The 13,947-nt window shown below is 49.1% G+C and overlaps 1 protein-coding gene across 1 annotated transcript in view; it reads right to left on the bottom strand.

The window, feature by feature from the left end:
- CYP1B1 (cytochrome P450 family 1 subfamily B member 1) overlaps nt 1–13,697 on the bottom strand; it is a 69,477-nt gene extending 55,780 nt beyond the window's left edge. Inside the window, exon 1 of the mRNA XM_085611416.1 lies at nt 12,960–13,697. The gene's annotated coding sequence lies outside the window, so the exon portion shown is untranslated. The remainder of the gene's footprint in view (nt 1–12,959) is intronic.
- Between the last annotated feature and the right edge of the window lie 250 nt (nt 13,698–13,947).

The following is a 13,947-nucleotide window of genomic DNA, read 5'->3' as shown; positions in this document are numbered from 1 at the left end:
AAGCCAATGCTTCCTCGCTCTTCGATAGGCTTTACAGAAAAGGACCACATGTAAATCGCTTTCCCGAGGATATGTACAGGCTGGGCATTGCTCACTTGTTGGAGGTTGGGACCAAGTGGTGGTGAAAGCCCTCAAGGGTAGAGAGCCATATCTCCACTGTAGGAAGAGCTTTCTTGCCAGCACAGGTGCCATGCCATCCAAAACACTTTCCATTAGGTAGGAATCTTTTGATTGTATGAATAAATTAGTCAGTGAGCCCACCCGTGTGTTGTCTAAAGCGGTGTTCAACTTCGACTGATAGTAAAGTTTAGAAAGTGTCTTTCGAGGGATCCTCGCGCTTGAGTTTGCGGGGTCGGTCCATAATTCCGTTAGACCTAAACTTTCACAAGATCTTTTTATGTAAGTTAGCCATGGGATATTACTAATGTTCGGTAAGGCCAGGAACTCCTGTAGCTCGCTTCTATAATCGCTTAGATCCTCGCTACTCCATAATCGTTGCCAAAAAGATAATGGTTTTAGGCCAAGTTCCTCGGCGATGGGCCTAAGTCCTAGGTCCAATCTCAGAGGGAGCAATGGCGTACTAGGAGGGAGAGCCACCAACTGCCTGAGAAATGTGTTCTCTGTACTTGTTAGGTTTTTAGCAGGAGTGTGACCCCATAATTCGCCGCCGTATGTAACTGAGCCCCGAGCTTGGGATTTATAAATCTGTATCATGGGGCCCAGTGGGCGGTATATAGATTTGCCCACCATTCTGGAAATACCACCCACTTTCTGTGAAAGCTTCATATTTGCCTTGATGATATGTGTCCCCCATGTCATTTTCTCATTCAGGGTTACCCCCAAATATTCAAAAGTGGAAACCCTCTCCAAGCGCACTGTACCCAACAATGGGTTAGGACGTGTTGAGGGGGTAGGGTTCAAAATCATATATTTTGTCTTGGAGGCATTAATTTCAAGGCCCCTCTCAGTACAAAATTGCAAGAACCCATCCACTATCCGTTGAATTCCCATAGGGGATTTAGACAGCAGCAAGGGTGTCATCCGCAAACATTATGGCGGGCACCCTGCTGCCATTCAATCTGGGGGCGTCAATGTCTTCTATCCTGGACAGGTGGGCTATTACCCCGTTGACAAAGAGACAGAACAGGGTAGGTGCGAGTACGCATCCCTGCCTCACCCCCCTGTCAACGGGGAATCTTTCTGTTAAGCCCCCCATCCTGCCGCACCTGACCTGCGCGTAATTGTCCTGGTGTAGTTTAATCAGGATGGCCAGGATGTCTGGCGGGACTCCCAGATCCTCAAGGACATTCCAGAGTTTGGATCAAGGCACCAAGTCGAAGGCGGCACGCAAGTCCACGAACACCGTGAACAAGCTGCCCCCCTCGACGAGTGCCGTCCTCCAATAGATAAGGTTGAGGCGAAAAATTTGGTCCATGGTGGATACCCCCTTTCTGAACCCGGCCTGATATGGGCTCAGGGTGGCGGTTTCCTCTATCCAATTCTGGAGACGATCTAAAATGAGCCTCCCAAAAAGTTTTTGGGACACATCTATCAGGCTGATGGGCCTGTAGTTGGATGGGAGCAGAGGCGAGCCTTTCTTGAAAATCGGAACCACCTCTGCGCCCAGTCAAGTACAGGGCACCTCCATCCCCTTTAAAACCGCATTGAACAATACCAGGAGATAAGGGGCCCATATATCTGGCTCCTGTTTGAAAAGGTCACCAGGGAGACCATCCAGACCGGGTGCCTTGCCAGTTGACAGGCCTAATATGGCAACCCGGACCTCCTTTTCGGTGAATGGGTCCCCTTCCGGGTAGTTATATACGGGTGGGGTTTTACAGTCTCCATGCCCTACTTCCACTGAATAAAGAGACTTGAAGTGCTCCTGCCACGACTTAGGGGAGATATTCGGTTCTATTGCCGAGACGAGTTCCTCAGAACCTGTATTAACAATTCTCCAAAACCTCTGTGAGTCCATGGAGGCTAGGGAGCTAGCAAGTTCTTCCCATTTGTTCTGGTCCCACTCAATCTTGGCATTAAAGACCAGCTTCTTGTATTCACATCTCCTAGCTTGAATCTCAGGCCTACTTTTACGATTCTTGATACTCGACAAAAGATCCCTCCTTGCCCTGCGACACGCTGCATTATACCATGAGCGCTGGGTCTTGCCACCCGCCCTCCTTGGTCCATTATTGAATAAATCTGCAGTCAGAGTCTTAACGACTTCTTCATGCATCAACCAGATTTGATTATTTTTCTCCCTTGAGCTAGGTTCATCATTTAGCTACCCATTTTTTCCAATATAGGGATAAAATTATTGTAGAACCGAGGGAGCTTAACTGTGTTTGCAGCTAATTTCTCCCACTTGATTCTCCTCCTATTGCTTTCTAGGGCTAGGTCCGGGTTTATCTTCGGCAATTCTACTTCCCCATGATCCCGGCCAGGAAGGAGAAAGTCCAATTCCAAAGCATTGTGGTCGCTATCTTCTTTGTCTATTACCCTAAAGTCAATGACATGCGACCACGAGGATAATTATACTAAAATGTAATCTAATCTTGACTCCCATCCCTTCCGGTTGAACGTGGGTTTGCTCGGGATATCCGATTTAACACGCCCATTACAGGCCCTCACCCCATGTTTCAGAGTTAGGGCAGTGATCTGGAGTGCAAGAGGGGTCCAAGCTTTGGGGGGTATAGATACTGTCGGTGGAACTCGCCAACTTGCATCTTCCTCTAGGGAAGCCCCATCCAGGAGACCAGCTAGGGGCTCGAAGTGTGAGTTCAAGTCCCCACCCACTACAAAAGGGGTCCCCTTGGGGAGTTCACCCAGAACATCCGACAGTTCTTCAATGGTAGGGGACTCCTGCGATATAGTAACCGGCCTCGAATATACATTTACCACTGCTAGTCTGCAGCAGTTGGACCATTCCAGTATAACCACAAGTATGTCCTCTGATGCCAATGGGAAACGCGTGACCTGGCATCCCAAATGGACTGCGACCCAAGTTTCAAGGCCTCCCGATGGACGACCCCTGCACCCCCATTTCGCAGGAATGGAGAAAACTGCGAAACCCTGCCTTAGGTGTTCCTCCCTCTCCCAAGTTTCTTGGAACATGCATAAGTCTTTAGAGTTGATATATTCGATCCATTCCTGGCAATTGGACTTGTTTCCCAGGCCTGCCACATTCCATGACAGTATTTTTTGTGGGAGAGGCCTGTTGTTTGCAATAGTGGTATGGATGGAATCATTCCCTTTGTCACTGGCCATGGTCTCTGTATATACTAGGGGGTAGCTTGTTTCTTCCCCGACATTGTTTCGTGACTCACCAGTAAAATTACCCAAATCGCCGTAATGTGCTTGGGCATCGTCCAGCTCTATCTCTGATCTATTTCCCACCACCACCCCCTCCGATGGTATATAATTGCACTGGCTGCTTCTACGTGTGAATAGTCAGTCTACCTTATCCAGTTGGCTATACCTGTTCTGCATTGGGAGATAAAATGGCTGGGCAAATCTCTGGGGGTGATAATCTTGCTCATTAGAGCCCCAGTTGCCTCCCCTCCTATGGCAAGTTTCCCATCCCTCGTCATCCATGTTCGTGGTGTAGTGGGTTTGCTGGTGTCTTCTGGAGTTGGGGAATTCTCTCCATCCACTTGTCAGCCCCCCACCCCCTCTCTCTATGTTAGTGCACTGAGCATTGATTTCAGGGGATCCTTGATATTGGCTTCTGGGATGATAGAAAACTCCCCTTCTATTCCCATCTTTCCAGCCAGCCAGTGTTTGTATCCGAGGCCCCCAAATCTCGTCCTCTCTATCATAAACCCGAGGGGGATAAAAAAAAGAAAGAGGTAAGGATTGAATGGTGCTCCCCTCATCCTCTGATATCCATCCGCATATATGCTGGACTGTCCTATGATCTCTAAAACTAACTATAACACAATCACCATTTATGGATTTAGTTGAGCTACCCAGCCAAGGCACCCTTCGAACCATGAGGACTATGCTCGATATGCCTTCCGGGAGTGGTCTGTGTGTAGATAGCCAATTTATCACCTTGTTCTTCAGTGAAGCGGTGGATTCTTTGGAGGAAATATTCAATTCTGGTATCCCTGCTAGAACTACAGTATATGGTGCTGCCTCTGGGGGAAGATGTACTAGTCTAGGCTTCGTCCTCTTATTAACATCCTCAGCCATTTGTTCTGCAGCATTCGGTGGTTTGATAGGGGCGGGGTTATTATCCCTGGTTTGTTTAGCACTAGTTGGGGAAGGGGATGAGTGATTATGCTGTTCTGCAGGATTTTGAGGGACAATAGCCTCAGGAAGTATATTAGTGATTATGGGCGGGGTAGATTTTGCCTGCTGCGCTGTGTAAATAACACTTTTGGCCTGGTTGGTAGCCTGGGAAGGTCCCTCTTTTGTCTCTCTGGCAGAAACCTTGGCCCCACCACTGCTAGCTGCTTTAAAACTATCAGCTAGTTGCACTGTCGACTTTTCTATAGCCACTAACCTGGCCTCAATTTTAATTAGCCTTTCTTCCAGGGGGCTTAAAAGGTTTCTTATAAGTACGCCTATATCAGCAAGGGTGACATCCTCCTCAATGGACTCGGGAGAATTCTGATTGGGATGAGTGCTTTTCTCCCCCGGAAAATTTAAAGGCGAGGCCTGAGCTCTAGCAGTTTGCGTTCTTCCCCTTGTGTTTAAACGTGGACTATTTGATAGCGGATGCGGGGGGGAGATATTCAGCTTCCGGCCACCCTTGTTCTTGGTCCCTCCTCTCTTTTTCGGAATTGCACCTTCTCTAATCCCCTTCCGCTTATTCACATTAGGACCTGTAGAATTAACCTTTTCAGGGTCAGAATTAAGGGTGGTAGTAAGTATGGGGTGGGGTTGAGCTGGCGGGAGAGTTAGCATACTAAGATCTACAGAATCACTAAGGTCTTTCATGCTTAACTGGGAGGTACAATTTAAAATGTCCAAAGTCCTGGAGGGGTCATTTGTGCCTTCTACCCCCATATCCAACACGATGAGATCTGGGCTTGCCTCAGGAGACTTTGCCTGAGCTAAGGGACCCATTGACGATCTCCTCACCCGGTCTAATTCCTGGGATATTCGCCTCTCGAGAAGCGTAATATCCTCAATTAGTAGGGAGCCAGCTTTCACAAAGTAATTATCCAATGTTCCCTTTGTTGTAGCAGCAACAGCCGATAACGCTTTTGCTCCTTGTTTCCCTGGTCATCATCTCTGAAGTAAGTCAGCACAAATTACCCTTTTAAATCCAGATACGGTCCCGAAGTGGGTCAGGGGAACTGGCCCAGGCCCAGTCTCTCCCGTCCTCTAACGGCCTCAAACGGCCCGCTCTTTGCCCGGTCTTCGCCCCGGGCTACGACCCGCGCGCGTCCTGCTTGCGCGCGGAAGCAGAGCTGCGCAATGAGGAAAGTGGGTCAGAAAGGGAGGGGCCGGGAAGAGGAGACAGCTGCGAACACCGCCAAGCAGCCTGGTCCTCGCAGTCCCGGTTAGGAATAATCCAAGATGTTAACAGCCCCCAAACAGCATAGCGTCCACAGGCGGAGCCCACAATGACCCACGAAGTCCAGCAACAGCTGCCCAAGTAACGTACAAGCAGCGACAAGCCTACGAGCGGCACTCGCGAAGCGGGGGCCGCGAGGCGTTAAAAGCCTGCAGAGGGAGGGGCCGGAAAGAGGAGACAGCTGCGAACACCGCCAAGCAGCCTGGTCCTCGCAGTCCCGGTTAGGAATAATCCAAGATGTTAACAGCCCCCAAACAGCATAGCGTCCACAGGCGGAGCCCACAATGACCCACGAAGTCCAGCAACAGCTGCCCAAGTAACGTGCAAGCAGCGACAAGCCTACGAGCGGCACTCGCGAAGCGGGGGCCGCGAGGCGTTAAAAGCCTGCAGAGGGAGGGGCCGGGAAGAGGAGACAGCTGCGAACACCGCCAAGCAGCCTGGTCCTCGCAGTCCCGGTTAGGAATAATCCAAGATGTTAACAGCCCCCAAACAGCATAGCGTCCACAGGCGGAGCCCACAATGACCCACGAAGTCCAGCAACAGCTGCCCAAGTAACGTGCAAGCAGCGACAAGCCTACGAGCGGCACTCGCGAAGCGGGGGCCGCGAGGCGTTAAAAGCCTGCAGAGGGAGGGGCCGGGAAGAGGAGACAGCTGCGAACACCACCAAGCAGCCTGGTCCTCGCAGTCCCGGTTAGGAATAATCCAAGATGTTAACAGCCCCCAAAAAGCATAGCGTCCACAGGCGGAGCCCACAATGACCCACGAAGTCCAGCAACAGCTGCCCAAGTAACGTACAAGCAGCGACAAGCCTACGAGCGGCACTCGGGAAGCGGGGGCCGCGAGGCGTTAAAAGCCTGCAGAGGGAGGGGCCGGGAAGAGGAGACAGCTGCGAACACCGCCAAGCAGACTGGTCCTCGCAGTCCCGGTTAGGAATAATCCAAGATGTTAACAGCCCCCAAACAGCATAGCGTCCACAGGCGGAGCCCACAATGACCCACGAAGTCCAGCAACAGCTGCCCAAGTAAAGTGCAAGCAGCGACAAGCCTACGAGCGGCACTCGCGAAGTGGGGGCCGCGAGGCGTTAAAAGCCTGCAGAGGGAGGGGCCGGGAAGAGGAGACAGCTGCGAACACCGCCAAGCAGCCTGGTCCTCGCAGTCCCGGTTAGGAATAATCCAAGATGTTAACAGCCCCCAAACAGCATAGCGTACACAGGCGGAGCCCACAATGACCCACGAAGTCCAGCAACAGCTGCCCAAGTAACGTGCAAGCAGCGACAAGCCTACGAGCGGCAATCCTCTTATGTGGTCTGTGTGCTTGAGAAATCCACTAAGTGGCTATAAACTTCCTTTTAGTACGCCATGTGCCAGTGAGTCTGAAAACAGGAACTGGAACTCCTAAGCAAGCCGCTACCCCCCCACACCACATGCACTCTCTCAGGGGGGACCGCACCTGTACCCCTGGCACAACGTTAGTGGGGTTGAGGGTCGGGGATCTGGTCTGGGGAGGGGAGGTGAGCGACGGTGGTGATGGCAACCCCTCACGAGCTGCTTTCCGGGCTATCCTGGACAGTGGCGGGACAGTGACAGGGAGCCTACAAGCGAGTTTAAACCATGCACGGTTTCAGCCGCGGCTCAATCCTCGGCAACTCAATCTTCCGAAGGCCGAAGGAGCACCAGAGCAGTCTGGGGTAGTGCAAAAGTCTAACACAAGTGGAAGAGGCCACACCGGGTCTGCAGAAAAGCTCAATATGAGTCCAATACAGGTCCAATACGGGTTTGTAGTTAACTAAAAGCGCACCTGGAGAGGCTCCTGCCCCTAGACGTACAAGCGTGCACGTACAGGCGTGCAGGCATACAAGATGAACCAGAGTTCCTGATGAAACTGATGAAACTCAGGCGTCCACCTTCGGAGTGCAAAAAGATCGCAGACCACTGGCTCCCAGCTCCGCCTGCGCCTCCCCTGCAGCTGACCTCGAGCAAGCACGGAAATCCTGCACTCTCCAGTCAGAAACGGTGGAACGGGTAGAATGACTCCCGCTGCCCCCGGCTCAAACGGCTCCTACGCAACCAAGCTCCAACGGGCTCGATGACTGCCGTCCTGCCCTCCAGGGCGGTTGTGGAGCCGATAAAAGTTCAAAGGAATCCGCCGCTGCTCCCCAACTCCCCCGCACGCTTGGCGGGTTGAAAGTGACTAAAATATTGGCGTGGTAAGTAGGAAGCGGGAAGCGGCAGAGAGCCGAGAGTCACTTGCACCTTTGCAGTAGCTTCAACAACACTGGCTGCGAGCTTTCTGGAAGATCCGGACTGGAATCGTTTCCAATTTAATGTATAATGTCTCTTTCGTATTGAATGGATTTGTCCTCTCTCTATGGTTTCTATATGCATGATCTGCCTATAGGGATACTTTGACGCATGCCTTCCTTTTACAGTGCATGATTCTTGATGCATGATCTTTCTGTACAAGAGAGTAACAAGTGCCTACAAGGGGTTTCATTTCACTATACTAAGTTTTTAAGTGTATCAGACACAGACTAATTTATTTTGTTCAGTTACCATTGATTCTGAACCTGAGAATAATCAAAACATTTATCTATCATATAGGTGCTAAACTCCAATCATGAAACTCATATCAAAAGGACACGGGAATATCTTTTTTTCAAAAGTAGATGCATTTTATATAAGTAAAAACCAAAGGGTACTGATCACAAAAGTTAATACAGCAAAAACAACATGAAAGGAGGAATGTATAGATTAGCCGACAATTCATGTATATGTACATCTATTCCTATACTTTTCAGGTAACGTGTCTAAGCATACAAAGTACAGTTACTGCTTCATCAAATTGTCAGGATGAAAAGTCGACGTTTCGGTCTGTCGTGGTGTTAATCTGTCAGACCATCATCAGGACGTACAATCAGTTTGCATAAAAAAGACCCTTATATTAGTGGTCAGATTTTAATATAGGACCATGTGCAGTTCAAAAATTGGTAAACTGCTTTACCAGAGGCTGGACTTCATTGACGTGAAAGTCACTCTAAGGCAATAAGCCACTCCCTGCTTTTATTTAAGCAATACAGCTGATTCAATATGTGATATTGCTGTTTAAAATTTGAAAAAAGTAGCAACGCGTATGGTATCATCAATCGGGATGTTCTCAAGGCAATTTTCGAACTGCACATGATCTTATATTAAAATCTGACCACTAATATAAGGGTCTTTTTCATGCAAACTGATTGTACGTCTTGATGATGGTCTGACGGATTAACACCACGACAGACCGAAACGTTGACTTTCCATCTATTTCCTGACAATTTGATGAAGCAGTAACTGTACTTGTATGCTTAGACACGTTACCTGAAAAGTATAGGAATAGATGTACATATACATGAATTGTAGGCTAATCTATACATTCCTCCTTTCATGTTGTTTTTGCTGTATTAACTTTTGTAATCAGTACCCTTTGGTTTTTACTTGTATAAAATGTATCTACTTTTGAAAATAAGATATTCCTGTGTCCTTTTGATATGAGTTTCATGATTGGAGTTTAGCACCTATATGATAGATAAATGTTTTGATTATTCTCAGGTTCAGAATCAATGTTAACTGAACAAAATAAATGAGTCTGTGTCTGATACACTTAAAAACTTAGCATAGTGAAACGAAACCTCTTGTAGGCACTTGTTACTCTCTATAAAACTGCCCAAGCCTCCAAGGGTCTATAGGGTTTCCCACATCTTTGTACTTTCTGTACAAGGTCACAAGATTCCTGTTCTCTATATGGTATTTACTTTACGCCTCCACTGTGTAAGATTACTTCTGTAAATTATCTCACTCCTTTTAGGATTGCCCTGATGCACGCTCTTTAATAGTTCATGCTCCTGACCCATGCATACAAGGCCCTACACAACTACGGACCCGCCTACTCTAACCAACTCCTGAACTTCCATCAGCCCACCAGACACCTCCGCTCCACGCCCCTTTCTCTAACCCTCACCTCTGCATCCGACGTAGCAGGTGGGGATTTCGCTCCTTCTCCTACCTTGCAGCGAAGACATGGAACGAGCTTCCCTTTCCTCTACGGACCGCCCCATCTCTTCCAGAGTTCTGAAAGTCCCTGAAGACCTGGCTAATCAACTGGACCGTGCCAGCGCCTAGTTACCCTAATGGGTGACAAGCAGCGCTCTACAAATCTACTGATTGATTGATGCACATGCGCTCTCCCTGTTTCTACTACAATAAGAACCCTAGCTTCTCACATCGATGAAGAAGTGTCAATTCCTCTCTATAGTCAAACCTCTATGCATTTTGTGGGCTGTAATTGGTAAATGTAAAATAATTCTGCATCGGGCTAATTCAGTATATATCCTAACCCCATTTTGCAATTTTTAGGTCTGCTGTTAGCCAATACCTTTTGTTTTATTAACTAAAAAGGAGTTATACTTACATATAGTGGCTGTCGGTCATCCCTCTTCATCCATTCGTCTGTTGTGCCAGTCACTTTTATATATATTCTATCTCCATTGGGGTCACACTGCACTGTCTCTCCCTAGTTCAGTGGCGTCACTAGGCGCGCGCTCGCCAGCTCTTCCTTAAACCAGCTTATTGGAAACTCTCCCCTACTCTCCGGGTCCGTTCTCCATTGCATCTGCATAAAACAACGCGCGCTCTCTCCCAAGCCGGTGATTTCAAAATCTGCTGGTGTCAACAATAAGACAACATATGTTCTCTCTCCCGCCCAATAATGTGCTATAATTGTTCTTATTAACTATAATACAGCGTGTGTGAGGCGCGCCTCTCACCTAATGTACGGGTGTGGGGCGGGGACAATGTGCGCTGCCGCGTGATAAGAGCACACTGTGATCGGCTTCCTCCTGGCTCCCACTGAAGAGAAATCAATGTGTACATATCGTTTTGTATCGTAAATTGCATTTATGTAGCGCTTACTACCCCTGGCTAGGCGTTGAAGCGCTTTTTCTCTCCATGACCCGTCCCCAGTGCACTCTCTTTTTCTCTGGCTACAGAAGTCGGCCGCAGCTATTCACAAAACGCACCCTCTCACAAAGCAGATTGCCTGCTACCTCTCTTGGCAGTGCTTAATTTGTGCCGGTGGTGGGCACCAGGACTCGTTTTTTGGTACCGGCTATCCCTTTTCCTCATCAGACTTTGACCCAGATCAAGGGGTTAGAAAGAGGGAAATATGGAGAAAGAGAAATATATAAAAACAGTGACAACGTGGGAAAAGAGGGTTGGAATTGAAAAAGAACCTATACGAGTGAGATGAGGAGGCAGGAAGGTGGGTGGTGGAAGAAAGGGGTACGAGATAGAATGAAGATCAGGCTGCCTCACTGGCGTAGCAAGAGTGTCCAGAGCCCTAATGCTAGCAAAGGATTTGTCCCACCATGCCCTGGTTTTGTAGGGAAAACAGCCATTTTTCGTAGTAAAATAGGCGCTCCGGCGACAACGCACCTGCTGCACTATGATAGCTACGCCACTGGGCACCCTTGGCATTCGCCAACCACGGCGCCAGAGCCCTGCTATTTTTTTTTTTTACAAGTTAAACACCGGTCAAGCGCGTCGAGCTCTTTCTCGGACAATGAGTCCGTTCATGCCCCCTGTCATGGCAGGGGTGCAGTTTCTGCCTCTGAGAAAACACGCCAGGTCACGCTCTGCTCCAGAGGTTAGCTGGAGTGAACGTGTTCAGACCGGAGGCACGACGAGCGAGCCTTCCGGCTCCTCACGGGCCACTCCACGGCGGTGAAAAGGGGACAACTTCCAGATATGGCCCCCGCTCATGACGCACGGACGCGCACCCACGCTCCCTCCACAAGGACGTGCTAGGGCTGCTGTGCGGGGTGCGGCGGGTATTCCTGTCTTAGTTCTTGGTGGTGGTAGGGGGTGTACATTACCTCCACCCTCTACCCTATAAAAGCGCCTTAACGCATCGTCATGGTAGTAACCGCTAAATAAATGACCTTACGTTACAATAAGTGGAAGTTGGAGTAGGGAAGAGGCGTGGTCAAAAAGCAGCAGAATTCTACACAAGTAAACATTTAAGCCATTAAACAAGCTGCCTCCGCTGTAAAAAAGAGACCGCCCCGCCCACTTCCCCGACAATAACTTTAATCAACGAGTCTGGTTCTGGAAGAGAAGCTAGTATCAACTCAGTGAATGTCATTGCTGTCTATGCCAGCACATTACCAACTCAAATGCTCGTTCATCTTTAAAAAAAAACTGTCCAGGAATCACCTCAATTAATTAAATACAGACTATCTACAAGATTACAGCAAAAATGTTACTTATACAGCTTGTCATTCGTGCATTTGGATAATTCTCACATAAGTGAGTCAGATATGCTCATTGACTGGGGAAGAGGAAGTGTTTTGACAAAGATCCAAAGAGTTCTTAAGATGTAGTTGCAAAGTGAGCGCTAAATAACTTTCGGATACATTAACAAGTGGCAAAACAGAGTAAAAAAGGTCATGTGTGTCGCATAAATGCCTCAGTGCCGAATATATGGTGTACCGCCATTTGCACTGACCAGTGCACTACCGAATTGGCACAGGTTCGCCACTTCAAAAACGCCTGCATTCATCGTCGGAAGCAAACACCTGCTTATGCACCGGCTGGTCGATAAGAGCGTCGTTCTTGCACTGGTCAGATGGTGTAAAAATTGGTGCAAATGTCTACGACAGTTGTGCAAAATGTTTGTATTCTGGCCCCTTCAGGGTCTGAAGTTGGCGGCATGTCCACTATATCGCATATACTCATCATAAAAACCAATACACATATTTCCACAACGGTATTTTAAGAGCAAGACAATTATATCACCTGTGCGCTCAGTGCGTCCATACCAGCTGTGTTATCAAAACGAAAATATGTCAATGTGCGCGCTCTCTAGGAAGGAAAACACACGCAACAGTAACTAGACATGCTCCGTCGCTCTCCAAATATCAGCCATGCAAGGTGCAGTTTGAGTGTGGGGAGGATTTGGCTCCCCCCGGGGCAAACAGTGCAGCTACAAAGATAAGAAATATTCAGAATAGTGGCAAACTTTACGCGCAGCTTTCCCGACCAAATAAATATATAATACAACTGAATTCCACTTAACCCATCAAAACGTACCCAATTGTAAAAATGGCAACACATAATTAAAAGGTAACAACTGCACACAAAGTGTTTCTTTTTGCGATAGAGATTGAAATCTGCATTAGGCACTTTATTCATTCGTTTTCTCATTCAAATAAGGTACCACCATTACTGCTTCTCACTCAGGGCCACCACAAAGTGCGCACTGGCGAGAACACAAGAGCTTCTATCAACAGAGGCATCGGACAGTGTCTTCTGTACGTCATTGACAATTGCAGCGCGTTTTCCATAACAACAGTGCCACTAGCAGGGTGGGTGGGGGTTAATTCATACAATTCCAGACTGACCTGTTGCTGAAAGCTTGGGTCGCTCTTTGCTGTCTTGGACCTCGGCCTTGCGGGTGAACAGCGCTTCGCAGCAGCAAGGGGACACCAGGCGCTGGGTGTGCTCAGAAGCTGCACGTAGGCACACAGGTAGGTAGTCGCCGCTCACGCCTCCGGCAGGTAGAGGAGCTTTCCCGGCGGGTCCTGAAGTCTAGGTTCTGCCACCAGACCTCCGTGTGAGAGGACACTCCCACCAGAAGAGAACACCTGACCCGTGCAGGTACCACCGGTGCAGCGCCAGGTAGCTGCACTGTGTATCTACAGTCCAGCCCTAAGAGGAGGTGTGCAGATGCTGTAGTTTGCTGCACGCAACTCTTAGGATAAAGTCTGCAGCCGTAACCGTGCCCGGGCCTTATATAGCGCCCCCCTGCTGCCAGCGCGGCGTGAGGGAGCTTCCTCTGGGGCCGGACAAATCCCGGCTCTGCTCGTCACGGCTGGGGGCCTCTGTGTGCATTGGCTGCAGGCAGCCCGGCTCCGTCCCAGGCTGTTGGTTGGTCTTTATTTCCTCGTCCGCGCGGGCAGCGTGCTAGTAATAATCTACGTGGGACGTCGTGCAGGGTCCCCAGGGAGCTTCCGAGATGATCCGGAGAAAGTGAGAAAAAAGTAACCTTTAAAGTGCCTTCTGTCAGTCACCTCCCCGTTGCGTGCGGAGGATGCAGAGACTGCGTGCTAATGCTGAAACTGGCAATCCAGAAATCCGCGTGTCTGTCCGCTCCCCCTGGCCTGCCCTTTCATTCCTTCTCGCAAGGCTGTACCTGACACTAGTCCGACAGCTGAGGGGGGAGTCTAAACACACGCACTCCAACTCTGGAGATGCATAAGGGGCGGGGAGGGGAGAGCGACTAGGCGAGGAAGGAAGAAACAGGCATAGGTGGGTGAAAGGATGAGCAACAAAAAACAAAAGTTAGGATGAGAAGATAGGGACTTCACGAGAAGGAGATAAACTGGAAGA

The sequence above is a fragment of the Triturus cristatus genome, chromosome 6 (genome assembly GCF_964204655.1).
Source record: "Triturus cristatus chromosome 6, aTriCri1.1, whole genome shotgun sequence".
Lineage (NCBI taxonomy): Eukaryota > Metazoa > Chordata > Amphibia > Caudata > Salamandridae > Triturus > Triturus cristatus.
Note: the sequence above shows the minus strand (reverse complement) of the source record. Positions and strands in the feature narration are given on the sequence as shown.